Source organism: Aegilops tauschii, chromosome 2 (genome assembly GCF_002575655.3).
Source record: "Aegilops tauschii subsp. strangulata cultivar AL8/78 chromosome 2, Aet v6.0, whole genome shotgun sequence".
In the NCBI taxonomy this organism is placed as follows: domain Eukaryota; kingdom Viridiplantae; phylum Streptophyta; class Magnoliopsida; order Poales; family Poaceae; genus Aegilops; species Aegilops tauschii.
In genome coordinates this window covers 209,807,440-209,829,139 of record NC_053036.3, presented here as the reverse complement: position 1 = coordinate 209,829,139, position 21,700 = coordinate 209,807,440, and the positions used below count along the sequence as shown (strand labels likewise).

General features: G+C 44.4%; 1 pseudogene; it reads right to left on the bottom strand.

Moving 5' to 3' along the window:
* Nucleotides 1–14,116, bottom strand: part of LOC141040890 (uncharacterized) — a 33,026-nt pseudogene extending 18,910 nt beyond the window's left edge.
* Between the last annotated feature and the right edge of the window lie 7,584 nt (nucleotides 14,117–21,700).

The following is a 21,700-nucleotide window of genomic DNA, read 5'->3' as shown; positions in this document are numbered from 1 at the left end:
TTGGTAGATGAGAAGGCAGGCAAGGTCGACAGAAGTATATTGGATATACGTTATATGAATGTGTACTTTACTAGTACTCCTAGCAGCACCAGGGTATCAGATACTGGTTCGGTTGCTAAGTGTTAGTAACTCGAAATAAAAGCTGCGGAATAAATGGAGACTAGCTAAAGGTGAGATGACGATATGTGTTGGAAGTGTTTCCAAGGTTGATGTGATCAAGCATCGCATGCTCCCTCTACCATCGAGATTTGGTGTTTGCGTTGAACATGATTGGATTATGTTTACCGCAAAACTGTTATTCATTTAAGGAGAATAATGGTTACTCTGTTTATTTGAATAATACCTTCAATGGTCTTGCACCTAAAATGAATCTCGATCGTAGTGATACACATGTTCATGCCAAAAAGATATAAGATAGTAATGATGGTACCACATACTTGTGGCACTGCCACTTGAGTCATATTGGTGTAGAACGCATGAAGAAGCTCCATGTAGGTGGATCTTTGGACTCACTCATTTTTGAAAAGATTGAGACATGCGAACCATGTCTATTGGTATATATGCATGAAGAAACTCCATACAGATGGATCGTTTGGACTCACTTGATTATGAATCACTTGAGACATGCAAATCATACCACATGGGCAAAATGACTGAAAGTCCTCGTTTTCAGTGAGATGGAACAAGAGAGCAACTTATTGGAAGTAATACATTTTGATGTACGCAGTCCAATGAGTGCTGAGGCATGCAGTGGATATCGTTATGTTCTTACTTCATAGATGATTTGAGTAGATGCTGAGTGTATTTACTTGATGAAACACTAGTCTGAATTATTGAAAGGTTCAAGTAATTTCAGAGTGAAGTTGAAGATCGTCGTGACAAGAGGATAAAATGTCTCTGATATGATCATAGAGATGAGTATCTGAGATACGAGTTGGGCACACAATTGAGACATTGTGGAAAGTGTTTCACAATTAATATCGCCTGGAACACCATAGTGTGATGGTGTGTCCGAACATCATAATTGCACCCTATTGGATATGGTGCATACCATGATGTTTCTTATCAAATTACCACTATCATTTATGGGTTAGGCATTAGATACAACCGCATTCACTTTAAAAGGGGCACCACGCAATTCCGTTGAGACGACACCGTTTATAGAAACCTAAGTTGTCGTTTCTTAAAAGTTTGGGGCTGCGATGCTTATGTGAAAAAGTTTCAGGCTGATAAGCTCGAACCCAAAGCGGATAAATGCATCTTCATAGAATACCCAAAAACAGTTGGGTATACCTCCTATTTCAGATCTGGAAGCAAAAGTAATTGCTTCTAGAAACGAGTCCTTTCTCGAGGAAAAGTTTCTCTCGAAAGAATTGAGTGGGAGGATGGTGGAGACTTGATAAGGTTATTGAACCGTCGCTTCAACTAGTATGTAGCAGGGCACAGGAAGTTGTTCCTGTGGCACCTAGACCAATTGAAGTGGAAGCTTATGATGGTGATCATGAAACTTCGGATCAAGGCACTACCAAACCTCGTAGGACGACGAGGATGCGCACTACTTCAGAGTAATGCGTGATCCTGCCTTGGAAGTCATGTTGCTAGACAACTATGAACCTACAAGCTATGGAGAAGCGATGGTGGGCCCATATTCCGACGAATGGCTCGAGGCCATGAAATCCGAGATAGAATCCATGTATCAGAACAAAGCATAGACTTTGGTGAACTTGCCCGATGATCGGCAAGCCATTGAGATAAATGGATCTTTAAGAAGAAGACGGACATGGACGGTAATGTTACCGTTTATGAAGCTCGACTTGTGGCAAAGAGTATTTTCACAAGTTCAAGGAGTTGACTACAATGAGTTTTTTCTCATCCGTAGCGATGCTTAGGTCCGTCGGAATCATGTTAGCATTAGCTACATTTATGAAATCTGGCAGATGGATGTCAAAGCAAGTTTCCTTACCAGTTTTTCGTGAGGAAAGGTTGTATGTGATACAATCAGAAAGGTTTTGTCGATCCTAAGGATGCTAAAAGGTATGCTAGCTCCAGTGATCCTTCCATGGATTAGAGCAAGCATCTCGGAGTCAGAATATAAGCTTTGATGGGGTGATCAAAGTTTTTGGGTTTATACAAAGTTTGTTAGAAACTTGTATTTACAATAAAGTGAGTGGGAGCGCTACAACATTTCTGATAAGTATATGTGAATGACATATTGTTGATCCGAAATGATGTAAAATTTCTGGAAAGCATAAAGGGTTGTTTGAAAGGAGTTTTTCAAAGGAAGACCTGGATAAAGCTACTTACATATTGGGCATCAAGATCCATAGAGATAGATCAAGACGCCTGATGATACCTTCAAAAGACAGCACACCTTGACATGATTTTGAAAGAGTACAAAATAGATCAGCAAAGAAGGAGTTCTTGGCTGTGTTACAAGGTGTGAGTATTGAGTGAGACTCAAGACCTGACCACAGCGGAAGATAGAGAAAGGACGAAGGTCGTCCCCTATGCTTTAGACATAGGCTCTATAGTATGCTATGCTGTGTACCGCACATGTAGTGTGCCTTGCCATGAGTAGGTCAAGAGGGTACAATGGTGATCCGGGAAAGGATCTCATGACAGCGGTCGAACTTATCCTTAGTACCTAGTGGATTAAGGAATTTTCTCGATTATGGAGGTGGAAAGGAGTTCGTCGTAAAGGGTTACGTCGATGCGAACTTTGACACTAATCCGGATGACTCTGAGTAGTAAACCGGATTCGTATAGTAGAGCAATTATTTGAAATGGCTCCAAATAGCGCGTGGTAGCATCCACAAGATGACATAGATATTCGTAAAGTACACGGTTCTGAAAGGTTCAAACCCGTTGACTAATAACCTCTCTCACAAGCATAACATGACCAAACCAGAACACATTGAGTGATAATCACATAGTGATGTGAACTAGATTGATGACTCTAGTAAACTCTTTAGATGTTGGTCACATGGTGATGTGACCAGTGAGTGTTAATCACATGGTGATGTGAACTAGATTATTGACTCTAGTGCAAGTGGGAGACTGTTGGAAATATGCCCTAGAGGCAATAATAAATGGTTATTATTATATTTCTTTGTTCATGGTAATTGTCTATTATTCATGCTATAATTGTATTGTCCGGAAATCGTAATACATGTGTGAATACATAGACCACAACCTGTCCCTAGTAAGCCTCTAGTTGACTAGCTCGTTGATCAACAGATAGTCATGGTTTCCTGACTATGGACATTGGATGTCATTGATAACGGGATCACATCATTAGGAGAATGATGTGATGGACAAGACCCAATCCTAAGCATAGCATAAAAGATCGTGTAGTTTCGTTTGCTAGAGCTTTTCCAATGTCAAGTATCTTTTCCTTAGACCATGAGATCGTGCAACTCCCGGATACCATAGGAGTGCTTTGGGTGTGCCAAACGTCACAACGTAACTGGGTGACTATAAAGGTGCACTACGGGTATCTCCGAAAGTGTCTGTTGGGTTGGCACGGATCGAGACTGGGATTTGTCACTCCGTGTGACGGAGAGGTATCTCTGGGCCCACTCGGTAATGCATCATCATACTGAGCTCAATGTGACTAAGGCGTTAGTCACGGGATCATGCATTGCGGTACGAGTAAAGAGACTTGCCGGTAACGAGATTGAACAAGGTATTGGGATACCGACGATCGAATCTCGGGCAAGTAACATACCGATTGACAAAGGGAATTTCATACGGATTGATTGAATCCTCGACACCGTGGTTCATCCGATGAGATCATCATGGAACATGTGGGAGTCAACATGGGTATCCAGATCCCGCTGTTGGTTATTGACCGGAGAGGCGTCTCGGTCATGTCTGCATGTCTCCCGAACCCGTAGGGTCTACACACTTAAGGTCCGGTGACGCTAGGGTTGTAGAGATATATGTATGCGGAAACCCGAAAGTTGTTCGGAGTCCCGGATGAGATCCCGGACGTCACGAGAGGTTCCGAAATGGTCCAGAGGTGAAGAATTATATATAGGAAGTCCAGTTTCGGCCACCGGGAAAGTTTCGGGGGTTACCGGTATTGTACCGGGACCACCGGAAGGGTCCCGGGGGTCCACCGGGTGGGGCCACCTATCCCGGAGGGCCCCGTGAGCTGAAAGTGGAAGGGAACCAGCCCTTAGTGGGCTGGGGCGCCCCCCTTGGGCCTCCCCCCATGCGCCTAGGGTTGGGAACCCTAGGGGGGAGCTTCCCCCTTGCCTTGGGGGGCAAGGCACCCCTTCCCCCCCACTTGGCCGCCGCCCCCCTTGGAGATCTGATCTCCCAAGGGCTGGCGCCCCCCCAGGGGTCCTATAAATAGTGGGGGGGAGGGAGGGCAGCAACCTACAGCCTTGGGCGCCTCCCTCCTCCCCTGCAACACCTCTCTCTCTCTCGCAGAAGCTCGGCGAAGCCCTGCCGGAGACCCGCTACATCCACCACCACGCCGTCGTGCTGCTGGATCTCCATCAACCTCTCCTCCCCCCTTGCTGGATCAAGAAGGAGGAGACGTCGCTGCACCGTACGTGTGTTGAACGCAGAGGTGCCGTCCGTTCGGCACTCGGTCATCGGTGATTTGGATCACGGCGAGTACGACTCCGTCATCCACGTTCATTGGAACGCTTCCGCTCGCGATCTACAAGGGTATGTAGATGCACTCCCTTCCCCTCGTTGCTAGTACACTCCATAGATGCATCTTGGTGAGCGTAGGAATATTTTAAATTATGCTACGATTCCCAACGCAAATATGGAAAGTTACATCCGGGGTGCTACAACACTCCACCACTACGAGAGGATCTCGTCCCGAGATCTAGGACTGAAAGAACTCCGGATATTCGGAACGGAGGTGGTCCTTGCGCTCCCAGGTGGCTTCTCGGTCGGAATGGTGTGACCACTTCACCTTCAGGAATTTGATTGACTTGTTGCGAGTCTTGCGCGCAGTTTCTTCAAGAATAGCAACGGGGTGCTCATGATAAGACAGATCTTCTTGGAGGTCAATCTCTTCGAAGTTTATGGTGCGGTCAGGAGTCTTGAAGCACTTGCGAAGCTGTGACACGTGGAACACATCATGCACATTCGTGAAGTTGGAGGGAAGCTCAAGTTGATAGGAGAGGTCGCTTCTTTTGCCAATGATCTTGAAAGGACCCACGTATCTAGGGGCAAGCTTCCCTTTGATACCGAAGCAACGAGTGCCTTTCATTGGAGAGACGCGGAGGTAGACATGGTCTCCGATCTCGAAAGCCAAGTCACGGTGCTTGCTATCATAGTAACTCTTCTAGCGTGATTGCGCGGCTTTGAGATTTTCACGGATGACTTTACACATTTCTTCAGCCTCTGTGATTAAGTCATTGCCAAGAAGTTGGCATTCACCAGTCTCTGACCAATTGAGAGGAGTACGGCACTTTCTGCCATATAGAATCTCGAATGGGGCCTTGCCCGAACTCGCTTGGAAGCTGTTGTTGTAGGAGAACTCGGCATATGGAAGACAATCTTCCCACTTCATGCCAAAGGAAATGATACAAGCCCTGAGCATATCTTCAAGGATTTGATTTACTCGCTCAACTTGGCCACTAGTTTGAGGATGGAAAGCTGTGCTGAAGCGAATGTTGGTGCCCATGGCCTTCTGGAAGGAGTCCCAGAACTTAGAAGTGAAGATGCTTCCACGATCTCAAGATATCAATTGTGGAATGCCGTGCAAGGAGACAATCCTGGAGGTGTATAGCTCTGCCAACTGAGCTGCTGTGATAGATTCTTTGATTGGAAGGAAATGAGCCACTTTAGTAAGCTTGTCGATGACAACGAAGATAGCATCATTTCCGCGCTTGGACTTAGGAAATCCAGTCATGAAGTCCATTTCGATATGATCAAACTTCCATTCTGGAATAGCAAGAGGTTGGAGGAGACCAGCTGGTCGTTGGTGTTCTACTTTCACCCTTCGACAGACATCACATTCGTTCACGAATTGAGCGATTTCTCGCTTCATTCGAGTCCACCAATACGACTGCTTGAGGTCATGGTACATCTTCGTACTTCCAGGATGAATGGAAAGAAGAGAATTGTGCGCCTCGTTCATAATGAATTTCCTTAGATCACCTTTAGGAACCACAATCCGGTCCTCGAAGAATAAAGTGTCTCGGTCATCAATGCGATAGCACTTGTATTTGGAAATGCCCTTGTCGATACCACGTTTCACCTTCTTCACCATGGTATCTAGGAGTTTTGCCTCATGAATTTGATCTTCCAAAGTAGGAGAGACTAGGTGGTTGGCAAGAAAGCCCTGAGGAACAACTTGGAGATTCAGCTTGCGGAAAGCTTCACAAAGGTCCAGTTGAAATGGCTTGAGAATTAAGCTGTTGCAATAAGCCTTCCTGCTCAAAGCATCTGCAATGAAATTGGCCTTGCCTGGAGTATATTCAATACTCGGATTGTACTCTTGAATCATCTCGACCCATCGAGTTTTCCTGAGGTTGAGGTTGGGCTGAGTGAAGATGTACTTAAGACTCTTGTGATCGGTGAATATGTCCACTTTCCTTCCCAACAAGAGATGTCTCCATGTTATTAATGCATGAACAACTGCCGCCAACTCAAGATCGTGAGTTGGGTAGTTCTTTTCGTTGGGCTTCAACTGACGAGAGGTATAGGCCACAACTTTCTTCTCTTGCATTAACACAGCACCGAGACCTTGAAGAGAAGCATCACAGAAAACTTCGAATGGCTTGGATTCGTCAGGAGGAGTTAAGACAGGAGCTGTGACGAGTTTCTCTTTGAGAGTGTTGAAAGCAACATCACACTCAGGAGTCCAGACATACTTCACATGCTTCTGGAGGAGGTTGGAAAGAGGCTTTGCAATCTTAGAGAAATTCTCAACGAATCTTCGGTAATAGCTTGCAAGCGCAAGAAAACTGCGAAGCTGCTTGACATTCTGAGGAGGTTCCCAATTCACAATTGCGGACACCTTCTCGGGATTAACAGCGATGCCCTTGGCAGAGATGATATGACCAAGGTAAAGAACTTCATCAAGCCAAAACTCACATTTTGAAAACTTCGCATAGAATTGATACTCGCTGAGCTTGTCGAGCACCAATCGCAAATGTTTGGCATGATCCTTCTTATTCTTGGAGAAGACCAAGATATCATCGAGATACACCAGGTCGAATTCATTGGTATAGGGGTTGAAAATGAAATTCATCATTCGAGAGAATGTTGGAGGAGCATTGACAAGGTCGAAAGACATGACAGTATATTCATAAGAACGAAAACTTGTTCTGAATGCCGTCTTGGGAATATCTTCTTCACGAATGCAAATCTGATGATAACCCATACGGAGGTCAAGCTTGGAGAATACTTTAGCACCTTTAAGTTGCTCGAATAGCTCATTGATGTTGGGAAGTGGATACTTGTTCTTAATTGTCTTCTTGTTCAATGGACGGTAGTTGACACAAAGTCGGTCCGTGCCATCCTTATTCTGGACAAAAAGAACACCACAACCCCATGGAGATGAACTCGGTCTGATCAAACCCAGACGCTCTTGTTCATCGAGCTGTTTCTTCAATTCTTTCAGCTCCATGGGTCCAAGCTTGTAAGGACGCTTGCAAACGGGTTCCGTGCCAGGCTCTAGATCGATAACGAACTCAACTGGCCGGTGAGGAGGCATACCCGGAAGCTCTTCTAGAAAGACATCTTGGTACTCAAAAATGACTGGAATTTGAGAAATAGCATCCAACTCGCCCTTCTCATTGAGAGAAAACAACCGAATGGTTTCATCACGAGCGGCATAGATGATAACATCCTCAGAAGAGTGTGTCAATTGAATTTCCCAGGCAGCACAATCAAGCTGAGCTTTGTGCTTAGAAAGCCAGTCCATCCCGAGAATTAGATCAATATCTGAGTCACAAAGAACAATTGGTTTAGCCAGAAATTTATAGTTGCCCAAGTTGATAGAGACATCGGGAGCAACCAAACTAGAAGTCATAAGTTTTCCCGGAGAAACAACTTGCATAATTTTGGATAAAATCTCTGTGTCAACATTGTGCTTCGATGCAAATGGGTATGACATGAAAGAATGCGATGCACCAGTATCAGATAAAACTTTTGCAGGAATATCATTAACTAAGAGATTACCCATTATCACATCAGTAGATTCCTCCGGTTGAGCTGCATTCATCATGTTCACCTTTGCAGACTTGGGATTATGCTTGACCACTGCATTGCTGGAAGATCTCACGGGAGGAGGAGGCAGAAGGTGCCTTTGGTTGAAGCACTTGTTAGCATAGTGACCTTTCTGCTGACACTTGTTGCAAGTCACCTCTGAGAGTGGACGATGATAAGGAGCATTCGACTTTGGAGCTTGATTCTGAGACTTGTTCTCATAGCCAGGGTTGGGTGGGTGGGAAGATCCATGGCCACCTTTGTTCTTTTGCTGGAAAGGCTGACGAAATGGAGGAGGAGGAGGCAACCAGAACTTCGGTTGCTTAGCAGCCACTAGTGAGGAAGAAGAAGACTGAACTGCGTCCCTGACTCTCTTCTTAGAAGCCTCACACTTGAGCTGATCAGCCTCTTGTTTCAGTGCCATATTGTAGAAATCATCATACTTGGTCGGCTCAAAAAGCACGAGAGGTAATTGCATATCTTCTCTGAGGCCACCTCTGAATTGATAGATCATACTCTTTTCATCAGGAATGTCTTGCTTAGTGAAGCGAGCGAGTTTCTGAAACTGGGTATTGTATTGATACACGGACATGCTGCCTTGCTTGAGATTGCGGAACTCCTCACGCTTGCTCTCAACAACACTTTGTGGAATGTGGTGAGCTTTGAAGTCTCGACGGAAATCATCCCAGGTAATCACACGACCTCCTCTGGAATCTTTGTATTGTTGATACCACTCGGCAGCTTGATCCTTGAGTTGAAAAGAAGCGAACTTGACAAAGTCCTCAGGCCTGACATTGCTACATTCAAAATGCTTGTTGATGTCCACGAGCCAATCATCGGCGTCTGTGGCCTTGGCACAGTAGCTGAAAGACTTCGGCTGATTTGCGAGGAACTGGTTGAGGGTAGCAAAGTGTGGCTGATTGTTGCCTTGGCCTTGATTTCCTTGGTTGCCTTGCCCTTGGGTGCGTTCTTGCAAGAGTTGCAAAATCATCTGAGCATTGGCGTCGGTGGCTGCCATGATAGCTTGCCATGCCTCCGGAGGCGGAGGTGGTGGCGGAGGGTTCGCCTGACTCCCCTCATTGTGTTTCGGATTCTGACGCGTTGGCGGAGCCATCCTGAATGTTCTCGTCACAAAACCATCAGAACGATTCCAAGATACCCGCGTGATCCTAATTTTTTTTTGTGAAATTTGAGGAGAGAAGAGTCAAAACTTCTACGTCAGGAGGCCTCACCAGAGCGACGAAGGGACTGAGGAGTAAAAAGAATCCTACTCTCCGATATATATAATCCTAAGACTCAAAACATTTTTGTTCTAGACTCAACAACGCCAGCGATTCGATCAAGAAGGGGGCTCCTAAGTCGGGGATGGCTCTGATTACCAACTTGTAACGCCCACGATGCGGCTATATCTCCCACGTGTCGAGGCATGACTTAGAGGCATAACCGCATTGTAGGTATTGTCGCAAGAAGGGTCATCTTCACACAATCCCATGTAATGAACAAGAATGGGATAACGAGAGTTGGCTTACAATCGCCACTTCACACAATACATAAATTAATTCATACATCATCCAAAATCCACACATAGACCGACTACGGTCAAATCCAAATGAAAATAAGACAACCCCAAATGCTAGATTCCCGATCGTCCCAACTGGGCTCCACTACTGATCATCAGGAAACGAAACATAGTAACGACCACGTTCCTCGTCGAACTCCCACTTGAGCTTGGTTGCGTCATCCGCACTGGTATCCTAGGCACCTGCAACTGTTTTGGTAGAATCTGTGAGTCACGAGGACTCAGCAATCTCACACCCGCGAGATCAAGACTATTTAAGCTTATAGGAAAGGATGGGGTAATGAGGTGGAGCTGCAGCAAGCACTAAGCATATAAGGTGGCTAACATACGCAAAAGAGAGCGAGAAGAGAAGCAACGCAATGGTCGCGAAGCTAGAAATGATCAAGAAGTGATCCTGAAACTACTTACGTTCATGCATAACTCAAACCGTGTTCACTTCCCGGACTCCACCGAAAAGAGACCATCACGGCTACACACGCGGTTGATGTATTTTAATTAAGTCAAATGTCAAGTTCTCTACAACCGGACATTAACAAATTCCCATCTGCCTCATAACCGCGGGCACGACTATCGAAAGATAATACCCTGCAGGGGTGTCCCAACTTAGCGCATTATAAGCTCTCACGGTCAACGTAGGATAAACCTTCTCCCGGGAAGGCCCGATCAGTCTCCTAATCCCGGTTTACAAGACATTTCGACAATGGTAAAACAAGACCAGCAAAGCCGCCCGATGTGCCAACAAATCCCGATAGGAGCTGCACATATCTCGTTCTCAGGGCACAACGGATGAGACATCCTACGAGTAAAACCAGGCCTCAAGTTTCCCCGAGGTGGCCCCGCAGTCTACTCGGTTCGGACCAACACTCGAAGGAGCACTGGCCCGGGGGGGGGGTTAAAATAAAGATGACCCTCGGGCTCGCGAAAACCCAAGGGAAAAAGGCTTAGGTAGGCAAATGTAAAACCAAGGTTGGGCCTTGCTAAAGGAGTTTTATTCAAGGCGAACTGCCAAGGGGGTCCCATAAATCACCCAACCACGTAAGGAACGCAAAATCAAGGAACATAACACCGGTATGACGGAAACTAGGGCGACAAGAGTGGAACAAAACACCAGGCATAAGGCCGAGCCTTCCACCCTTTACCAAATATATAGATGCATTAATTAAATAAGAGATATTGTGATATGCCAAAATATCCATGTTCCAACATGGAACCCACTTCAACTTCACCTGCAACTAGCAACGCTATAAGAAGGGCTGAGCAAAAGCGGTAACTTAGCCGAACAACGGTTTGCTAGGAAAGGATGGTTAGAGGCTGGACATGGCAATATGGGAGGCATGATATCGCAAGTGGTAGGTAGCACAGCATAGCAAAAGAGCGAACAACTAGCGAAGCAAAGATAGAAGTGATTTCGAGGGTATGATCATCTTGCCTGCAAGGTTCTCAGAGTTGTCGAAAGCTTGATCTTCGTAATCGTACTGAACAGGTTCCTCGTAAGCGTACTCGTCTCCCGGCTCTACCCACAGCAAGAACACAAGCAATGGAACCACAATAAATCACGGTGCAATGCGCAAGTAACATTATGCAATACATGCATGATATGCAAGATGTGATCTGCGATGCATATGCGTGCTCCGGAAGAAAACGGATGAACAAGGCATCAACTTGGCAAACCAAGTATGCCACTGGAAACATGAGATGATTTCGGTCGAAATCGATATAAAGATCACCGGAAACGGATGCACAGTTTGCAAATGGCAAGCAAAACAAGAACGACACAATTCTGCGATTAACAGCATGATAGCACTTAGAATACATCAAGTTACTATGCTACAACACCCCTACATAGCAAAAAAGCATACGGCAGTGATCTACAAGAGATTCTTGACAAAAGATGAACACTGAGCTATGGCTAGATCACACAATAACGGGTTCAAACAAGCATGGCAAAAGTGCAAAAGATATCAGCTTCACAGACTTGGTGAAAATACTGAACATGGCTGAAACAGCATCAGGTAACAATGTTCAGAGCAAGCCAAACACATGCTACAGGAACTTAACATAGCAAAACAAGGCATGGCATGAATATACTAAATGCATAGAACAAAAGTCCCTTACTGATCATGAGCCGAAAAGGCACAGAAGATATGATGGCACCCATGTAAATATAGCCAGTTTCGTTAACAGGTTTCGGACTTAGCAGAAAACAGAGCATGGCATTAACAGAAATATGAAGGCATCTTTGTGAGCTCAATTCACTCATCACAAAGCAATGCATGACAAAACAAGCATACCTACAGTAAGATGGCATGTTCATGAAGTTAACCATGGCAAGAACAAGTTCATAGCATGTATGGATCAACTACAACACCCTTGGCAAAATTGAATATCATGTTAACATTCTGCCAGGAACATTTTATAGCAAAAGTAGAGCACGATTGCGACATGCTAGGTCACTCCATAATTGCAAACAGGGGCATGGATGGATAGAGCACAACTATATCTACAAAACATCCTTATTAAACATACCCAAAAGAAACATGGATCTCACTGTAGACACACGGATACATGGCGAGTTTCGTTAACAGGTTTCAGACTTGGCAGAAAACAGAGCATGGCATTAACAGATATATGAAGGCATATTTGTGAGCTCGATTCACTCATCACAAATAAATGCATGACAAAACAAGCATACCTACAGCAAGATGGCATGTTCATGAAGCTAACCATGGCAAGAGCAAGTTCATATCATGTATGGATCAACTACAACACCCTTGGCAAAATTGAATATCATGTTAACATTCTGCCAGGAACATTTTATAGCAAAAGTAGAGCAAGATTGCGACATGCTAGGGCACTCCATAATTGCAAACAGGGGCATGGATGGATAGAACACAACTATATCTACAAAACATCCTTACTGAACATACCCAAAAGAAACATGGATCTCACTGTAGACACATGGATACATGGCATAAAAATAACAGCAGCAAAGACAGCAAAATCCTGTCTCTGAAAACAGAAACATCACGAAGCCTAGTTTGCATGCTTGTTCTAGTCACCACATAGATCACAAATATACATGGCATACACCTCTGTAAAGATGGCATGGCATAGATCAAAACACCTGTAGAGCTCATGCCCATAAGATGCACACATCAAATACAACAAAAATAACAAAACATCAAGTTCTGATAACAACAGTAAACATCATATAGCACTCTTGGATCAGACATTTGGGAATCAAGATGAATTCAAACAAGCATGGCACAATGGAACAAAATGAAGAGCATCTCGTGATGAACATTCCGATATATCATGCACGCAAAACAGAGCAGTATGCAGTGAGATATGCCATGATGAACAGAGCAACATAATGTGATATATTCGGGACTTGGGAAGATTTCAGGGTCAACCTTATTTGGATCTGGATCTGGGGCAGGCACGGATGTCAAGGTTCACCGGAGTAGGAGGACGGGGCGGCCGAAGCTCGGGGCCGGACCTCGCCGATGGAGGCGCTAGCGACGAGGAGGCGCGGGACGGCGGCGGGGACGGGCGCCGGCGCGAGAGGAGGCGCCGGCGGCGGCGGTCGGCGTCGATGTGGCGGCGGTCGGCGTCGATGCGGGGCCGGAGCGAGGCGGCGATGGGCGACGGGGTCCGCGGGAGGAGGCGGAGGCGCGCGCGGGCAGCGGGGCGCTGGCGCGGGAGGCGGGAGGCGACGATACGGGCCCGCGGGCCGGTGTGCCATGTGGCGCGGTGGGATTGGTGCGGGCGTGGCGGCGGGTTCGTCCGGCGCGCGACGGACGCGTCCGGCGGCGGAGAGGGGAAGGGGTTAGGGTTGATCTGCGCGAAAATTCCGGGAGGATCACTTATTTATAGGTAGAGGGAGCTAGGAGACTCCAAATGGAGTGCGGTTTTCGCCCACACGATCGTGATCGAACGACCGAGAGCATGGAGGGGGCTTAGATGGGTTATTGGGCTGTTTGGAGGGGTGTTTGGCTGCAACACACAAAAGGCCTTTGCGGTTACCCGGTTAACCGTTCGAGCGTCTAACGACCTCCAAATGGAACGAAACTTGACAGGTGGTCTACCGGTGGTGTACTAAGGCCACTTGTCAAACCTCGGTCCATTCCGAGAATGTTTAACACCCTCTCACAAAAAGAGACAAGAGGGGGGTGCGTCGGTGCGTGTGGGAGTGCCGGATTGCAAAACGGACAACGGGGAAAATGCTCGGATGCATGAGACGAACACGTATGCAAATGAGATGCACATGATGACATGATATGAGATGCATGACATGAACAAGATGCAAAAGGAAAGACAAAACCTGACCATGAAGAGAATATCATAACACATAGCCGAAAATGGCAAGAGTTGGAGATACAAATATGGAAAGTTACATCCGGGGCGTTACACTTTTAGAACATGAAGAAGAAAGATTATTAAAAATTCTGAGGAAGTATCGTGCTTTAATTGGATATACTCTTGATGATCTTAAGGGCATTAGTCCCACTCTATGTCAGCACAAGATTAACATGGAGCCTAATGCTAAACCCGTTGTTGATCACCAATGACGTTTAAATCCTAAAATGAAGGAAGTGGTAAGAAGTGAAATACTAAAGATTCTCGAAGCGGGTATAATCTATCCAATAGTTGATAGTAGATGGGTAAGTCCTGTTCATTATGTCCCTAAGAAGGGAGGTATTACTGTTGTCCCTAATGATAAAAATGAAATCATTCCAAAAAGTATTATTACTGGCTATAGAATGGTAATTGATTTTACAAAACTAAATAAAGCTACTAGAAAAGAACATTACCCTCTGCCTTTTATTGATCAAATGCTAGAAAGATTGTCTAAGCACACACACTTTTGTTTTCTTGATGGATATTCTAATTTTTCTCAAATACCTGTTTCACAACCTGATCAAGAGAAAACCATATTTACTTGTCCTTTTGGAATTTATGCTTATAGACGTATGCCTTTTGGTTTATGCAATGCACCTTCTACCTTTCAAAGAGGTATGACTACTATATTATCTGATTTTTACAAAAAGATTGTTAAGGTTTTCATGGATGGTTTTTCCGTTTGAACTTCTTTTGATGATTACTTAAGCAACCCTGATCGAGTTTTGCAAAGATGTGAACAAACTAATCTTGTCTTGAATTGGGAGAAGTGCCACTTTATGGTTAATGAAGGTATTGTCTTGGGGCATAAAATTTCTGAACAAGGTATTGAGGTGGATAAAGCTAAAGTTGATGCAATTGGGAAAATGCCATGTCCTAAAGATATTAAAGGTATTCGTAGTTTCCTTAGTCATGCTGGTTTCTCTAGGAGGTTTACTAAAGACTTCTCTAAAATTTCTAGGCCTCTTAGAAATCTTTTACAAAAGGATGTCCATTTGTTTTTGATGATGATTGTGTAGAAGCCTTTGAAACACTTAACAAAGACTTAACTTCTGCACCTATAGTTCATCCACCAGATTGGAACTTGCCTTTTGAAATTATGTGTGATGCTAGTGATTATGCTATTGGTGTTGTTCTAGGACAAAGAGTTGATAAGAAATTAAATGTTATTCATTATGCTAGCAAAACTCTAGACAATGCCCAAAGAAATTATGCTACTACTGGAAAAGCATTTTTAGCAGTTGTGTTTGCTTGTGATAAATTCAGATCTTACATTGTTGATTCCAAAGTGATTGTTCACACTGATCATGCTGCTATAAAATATCTCATGGAAAAGAAAGATGCTAAACCTAGACTCATTAGGTGGGTTCTCTTGCTACAAGAATTTGATTTACATATCTCTAATAGGAAAGGAGCTGAGAACCCCGTAGCAGATAACTTGTCTAGGTTAGTAAATATCCTTGATGACCCACTACCTATTGATGATAGCTTTCTTGATGAAAAACTAGCTCCAATAAATGTTTCTCATAATACTCCTTGGTATGCTGATTATGCTAATTATATTGTTGCTAAATTTATACCACCTAGTTTCACATACCAACAAAAAAATTCTTCTATGATTTAAGACATTACTTTTGGGATGACCCACATATTTATAAAGGAGTAGATGGTATTATTAGACTTTGTGTACCTGAGCATGAATAGGAACAAATCCTATGGAAATGTCACTCCGAAGCTTATGGAGGACATCATGCGGGAGATAAAACTGCTCACAAGGTATTGCAATCTGGTTTTTATTGGCCTACTGTCTTCAAGGATGGCCGTAAGTTTGCTTTATCTTGTGATGAATGTCCAAGGATAGGTAATATCGGTAAGCGTCGGGAAATGCCTATGAATTATTCACTTGTTGTTGAACCATTTGATGTTTGGGGTTTTGATTATATGGGACCTTTTCCTTCCTCTAATGGGTATACACATATTTTGGTTGCTGTTGATTATGTTACTAAGTGGGTAGAAGCTATTCCAACTAGTAGTGTTGATTATAACACTTCCATTAAAATGCTTAAAGAAATTGTTTTCCCAAGGTTTTGAGTCCCTAGATATTTAATGACTGATGGTGGTTCACACTTTATTCATGGTGCTTTCTGTTAAATGCTTGCTAAATATGATGTTAACCATAGAATTGCTTCACGCTGTCATCCTTAATCTAGTGGTCAAGTTGAACTTAGCAATAGAGAAATAAAATTAATATTAAAAAAACTATCGATAGGCCCCGAAAGAAGTGGTCTAAGAAATTAGATGATGCACTTTGGGCCTACAGAACTGCCTATAAAAATCCTATGTGTATGTCTCCATATAAAATGGTATATGGAAAGGCTTGTCATTTGCCTCTCGAGTTAGAACATAAACCTTATTGGGTAATTAAGAAACTCAATCATGATTTCAAACTTGCCAGTGAAAAGAGGTTATTTGATATTAGCTCACTAGACAAATGGAGAACCCAAGCTTATGAAAATGCCAAACTATTCAAAGAAAATGTTAAAAGGTGGCATGACAAAAGAATCCAAAAGCAGGAATTCAAAGTTGGTGAACATGTTCTTTTGTACAACTCTCGTTTTAGATTTTTTGCAGGTAAGCTTCTTTCCAAATGGGAAGGACCATATATTATCGAAGAGGTTTATCGTTCTGTAGGCATTAAGATCAATAATGCCGAAGGCACTAATCCAAAGGTGGTTAATGGGCAAAGAATTAAGCACTAGATCTCATGTACGCCTATTAATGTTGAAACCAATATTATCCAAACCATGACACCGGAGGAACACATAAGAGAAACGTCCCAGAAAACTCCAGAACCCTGAAAAAGAGGAGGTATGTCATACGGTAAGGAAACGAACACTGAAAAATCCGCAAAAATATTTTCTATCAGTTTTAGAATATTACAAAAATTAGGAAAATGAGAAACAACCAGGAAGACAACCGAGGTGAGCACTGGTGTCTACTATGCAACCTTCTTCTTGTAGACTCATGTTGTGCCTCCAAGCGCAGAGTTTTGTAGGACAGTAGAAATTTTCCCTCAAGTGGATTACCTAAGGTTTATCAATCCGTGGGAGGCGTAGGATGAAGATGGTCTCTTTCAAACAACCTTCCAGCCATATAACAAAGAGTCTCTTGTGTCCCCAACACACCCAATACAATCGTAAATTGTATAGGTGCACTAGTTCGGTGAACAGATGATGATACAAGTGTAATGTGGATGGTAGAAATATATTTTTATAATCTGAATAAATAAAAAATAGCAAGGTAACTAGTAACAAAAGTGAGCAAAAACGGCACTGTAATGCTTGAAAACAAGGCCTAGGGTTCATACTTTCACTAGTGCAAAGTCTCTCAACAATGATAACATAATTAAATCATATGGCAATCCCTCAACGTGCGACAAGGAGTCACTCCAAAGTTCCTGTCGTAGAGAACATAAGATGAAATTGCTTGTAGGGTATGAAACTGAAGGAAATATGCCCTAGAGGCAATAATAAAGTTGTTATTTTATTTCCTTATTCATGATAAAGGTTTATTATTCATGCTAGAATTGTATTAATCAGAAATCTTAATAGATGTGTGAATACATAAACAAACATCGTGTCCCTAGTGAGCCTCTACTAGACTAGCTCGTTGATCAAAGATGGTTAAGGTTTCCTAACCATGGACATGAGTTGTCATTTGATAACGGGATCACATCATTAGGGGAATGATGTGATGGACAAGACCCATTCGTTAGCTTAGCATTATGATCGTTCGGTTTTATTGCTATTGCTTTCTTCATGTCAAATACATATTCCTTCGACTATGAGATTATGCAACTCCCGGGGAGGAATGCCTTGTGTGCTATCAAACATCACAAAGTAACTGGGTGATTATAAAGATGCTCTACAGTTATCTCCGAAGGTGTTTGTTGAGTTGGCATAGATCGACATTAGGATTTGTCACTCCGAGTATCGGAGAGGTCTCTGGGCCCTCTCGATAATACACATCATAAGCTTGCAAGCAAATGACGAAGGAGTTTAGTCACAAGGAGATGTATTACGGAACGAGTAAAGAGACTTGCCGGTAATGAGATTGAACTAGGTATGAAAATACCTACGATCGAATCTCGGGCAAGTAACATAACGATGGACAAAGGGAATTACATATGTTGTCATAACGGTTCGACCGATAAAGATCTTCGTACAATATGTAGGAGCCAATATGGGCATCCAGGTTCCGCTATTGGTTATTGACTGGAGAGGTGTCTCGGTCATGTCTACATAGTTCTCGAACCCGTAGGGTCCACACTCTTAACGTTCGTTGACGATATACACTACAAAAAAAAGACACATCCGTGACATTTTGGGCCGAACGAATTTTTTTCCTGTCATGCTTATGACACTTCTATGAAGATAATTGTGACAAAACTCGGTATCATCATAGGTGTGGTGGGCTCCTACTTCTATGACAAAAAATCATGACATTAAATGGGCTTTCGTCCTGGGCGGCCCGGAGACGCAGCTGCACGACATTCTTTGGGCCGTCAATGACGGAAAAAACCGTGGTAGAAGCGAGGGCGAGGAAAATATCGGGGAGTTCTCGGTTATGGTGGATGGTCGGGGCCGAGCGATGCGCATTTCTCTCGTACACGTATGTGCGTGGGTGCGAGGCATTGGGCTCTAACTGAACCCGAGCGAGGCATTCGCCTACTGAACCCGAGCGATTGCACTACAGGCTACGCGTTACTGAACCCGAGCGATCGATCGATCTGGCTGTTAACTGAACTTGATTGAGCGATTCCTTCGCTACTGCTGCTAACTGAAGCTGATCGAACCTGCTGCCTCTTGATGAACAGTGAGCGTTCTTGGGGGGTTGGATGAACAGTTCCCGGTGGGGGTTGGATGAACAGGACCCCGTGGTAGTAGAGGCCGTTGCCGCTGGATGAACAGGTCCCCGATTGATCGAGCTGGTTGGGGTGGATGAACAGGACCTCGTCGAGGGCTGGATGAACATGACCCCGTGGAAGGCTGGTTGAACAGTAGCTGGTGGAGGGCTGGATGAAAAGTAGCCCATGGAGGGGTGGTTGAACAGGACCCCATGGAGAGGGCTGGTTGAAAAGTAGCTGGTGGAGGAGCGGTGGAGGATAGATGAACAGGAGCCCGTGGATGAACAGTCGCAGGTGGAGGCTCGAGGAGGTTGACGGTGGATGAACAGTAGCCCATGGAGGCTGGAGGAGGTCGATGGTGGAGATGAACAGTAGCCCGTGGATTCCCGTTTGGCGCTACGCCACACCCCTACCGATGAACAGGACCCCCGTTTCGACCGTAACACTCCAACACAAGTCTGTTTCCTCTGTTTTGCGGTACGCCACACCCCTCCTGATCAACATGACCCCGTTTCGACCATAGGAGGTCGAAGAGAAGTCCATTTCCTCCGTTTTGCGGTACGCCACACCCCTCCCGGTGAACAGGATCCCGTTTCGACCGTAGGCGGTCGAACACAAGGTTGTTTCCCTCTATTCTGCGATACACCAGGCCTTGTTTCAATCGGCTGTTCTGTCCAAGCCAGTTGGCTCCTGATGAATAGGACGCATTCCATTGCCTCCCGATGAACACGACGACGCAGTTTCTCTGTTCCGACCCAGCCATGTACATAAACCCTGGCTGTACGTATGCACGAGTAGGCATTCGAGACCCCGCCCGTATGTACGTATGTGGCCATATTTAATTTCTTGCACCCTGGCTGTACGTACTTGTACATGCTACATGTGCACCTCTACTACGACACGTGCCCTTCCTTACTCGGCCATGGTTCGTCGCTGCAGCCTATAGACAGACCGATCGAGCAGTATGTACGTACACGCTCGCGACCAGAATGACAATGCTACGTACGCTTCGACCAGGTGGGTCCTGACTGTGAGGGAGGATAAGGAGGCAATTCCTTGCGTGCGAAGATGTAGCTGGTGGGTCCCAGCTGTAAGTGCATCTAGTGCCCCTTAGTGATTTTCGTGTATTGAAGACCTATAGGTTAAGGGACTAATGTGTTTATGAGTGTACACAGGTCTATAAGTCTATGAGGAGTTTGATATTTATAGAGAAAGTCGACCCCTAAAAATGAAGTTCTTTGACTTAAGACTTTGGATTTCTGAAGACTTTGAAAGTGAAGAAATTGGTGTGACCTTGAAGACTTGGTATTCATTTGAGGAACATGAAGCGTGAAGACTTTTGTTTTTATAGTTTCATTTTCTCTTTCTTGAGTCATAGTAAACACCGTACTGTTAAAGGGGGTCGAGGAAATACTAAGGAAAAATTTCCATGTGATGCTCAACTCAAAATCCTTCACCTACCAATCCCTTCGAGTGAAGCCATTGGAAATCTCATACAGCTCAGTCAATTTCTTCAGTGACAGAGACAAAGTTCTTCTGGTCGCTGAGGAATTTGTTCTGACTGAGGAGTTAGGAATTCGCCAGTGCGGATTGCCTACACAGTGAGGAACATGATAGCCCTGAGGAATATGAACCTCAAAATTTCGACCGTTGCTGTGCTACGCGCCAGCTGTCCCAAAATATCTACCCACCTAATGGTCATATCATTGAAGGGCATTTATTTCTTATCATGTCGGGCTGCTCCCTAGGCTATAAATAGCCGCCCCCTTCAACCACTAGTTGGTTGGCTGCTCCGAGAGAAACTGACACTTGTCATTTGAGAGCATCCCATCCTCCGAGGACTTTGAGCGAAAATCATCAAGTGAGGAAAACCCAAACCCAAACACCTACAAACCCTAAGTGATTGAGCATCACTGAAGAGATTGATCTTGCGTAGATCCGACGCTTGTTACCTTTGAAGACTATGCATCTTCCAGACGGTTAGGCGTCATGGTCTAGAGCATCCAAGAGAAATTGTGGATCGCCGAGTGACCGAGTTTGTGAAGGTTTGGAAGTCACCTGAAGACTTACCACGAGTGATTGGGTGAGGTCTGTGTGACCTTAGCTCAAGGAGAATACGGTGAGGACTGTGTGGCCTCAGGTTTAAATACCTAGCTGCTCCAACCAGACGTACAACTGTCACAACAGTTGGAACTGGTCTACCAAATCATTGTTTTCACCAAGCCTACTGGTTCTATTTCCTCAACTCTTTCATTTCCTCATTACAGTTGTTGTGTGCTTGTTCATATCTGTTTGAAGACTTTCACTAAAGACTTTCTCAATTTCCTCAGTTCAATTTCTTCAGTCTGTTTGTCTTCATCCTATTTTATCATGTGTTTACGCTTTCTGTACTCTGTGCTTGTCTTCATTTCATCATGATGACCATGCTTGTGTTCTGTTATGTTTACATCTGAGTACTTATTCCGCTGCAAGTAGTTCTTCACTTAGGAATTTCCTCACCCTGAAATTCCTCAGTGAAGAATTCATAAAAATCGCCTATTCACCCCCCTCTAGTCGATATAATGCACTTTCACCAGCAGTTAGGGGGAAACGTTTTTTTCACGAAATACGGTGGCTCGTCCGGTGGGTCC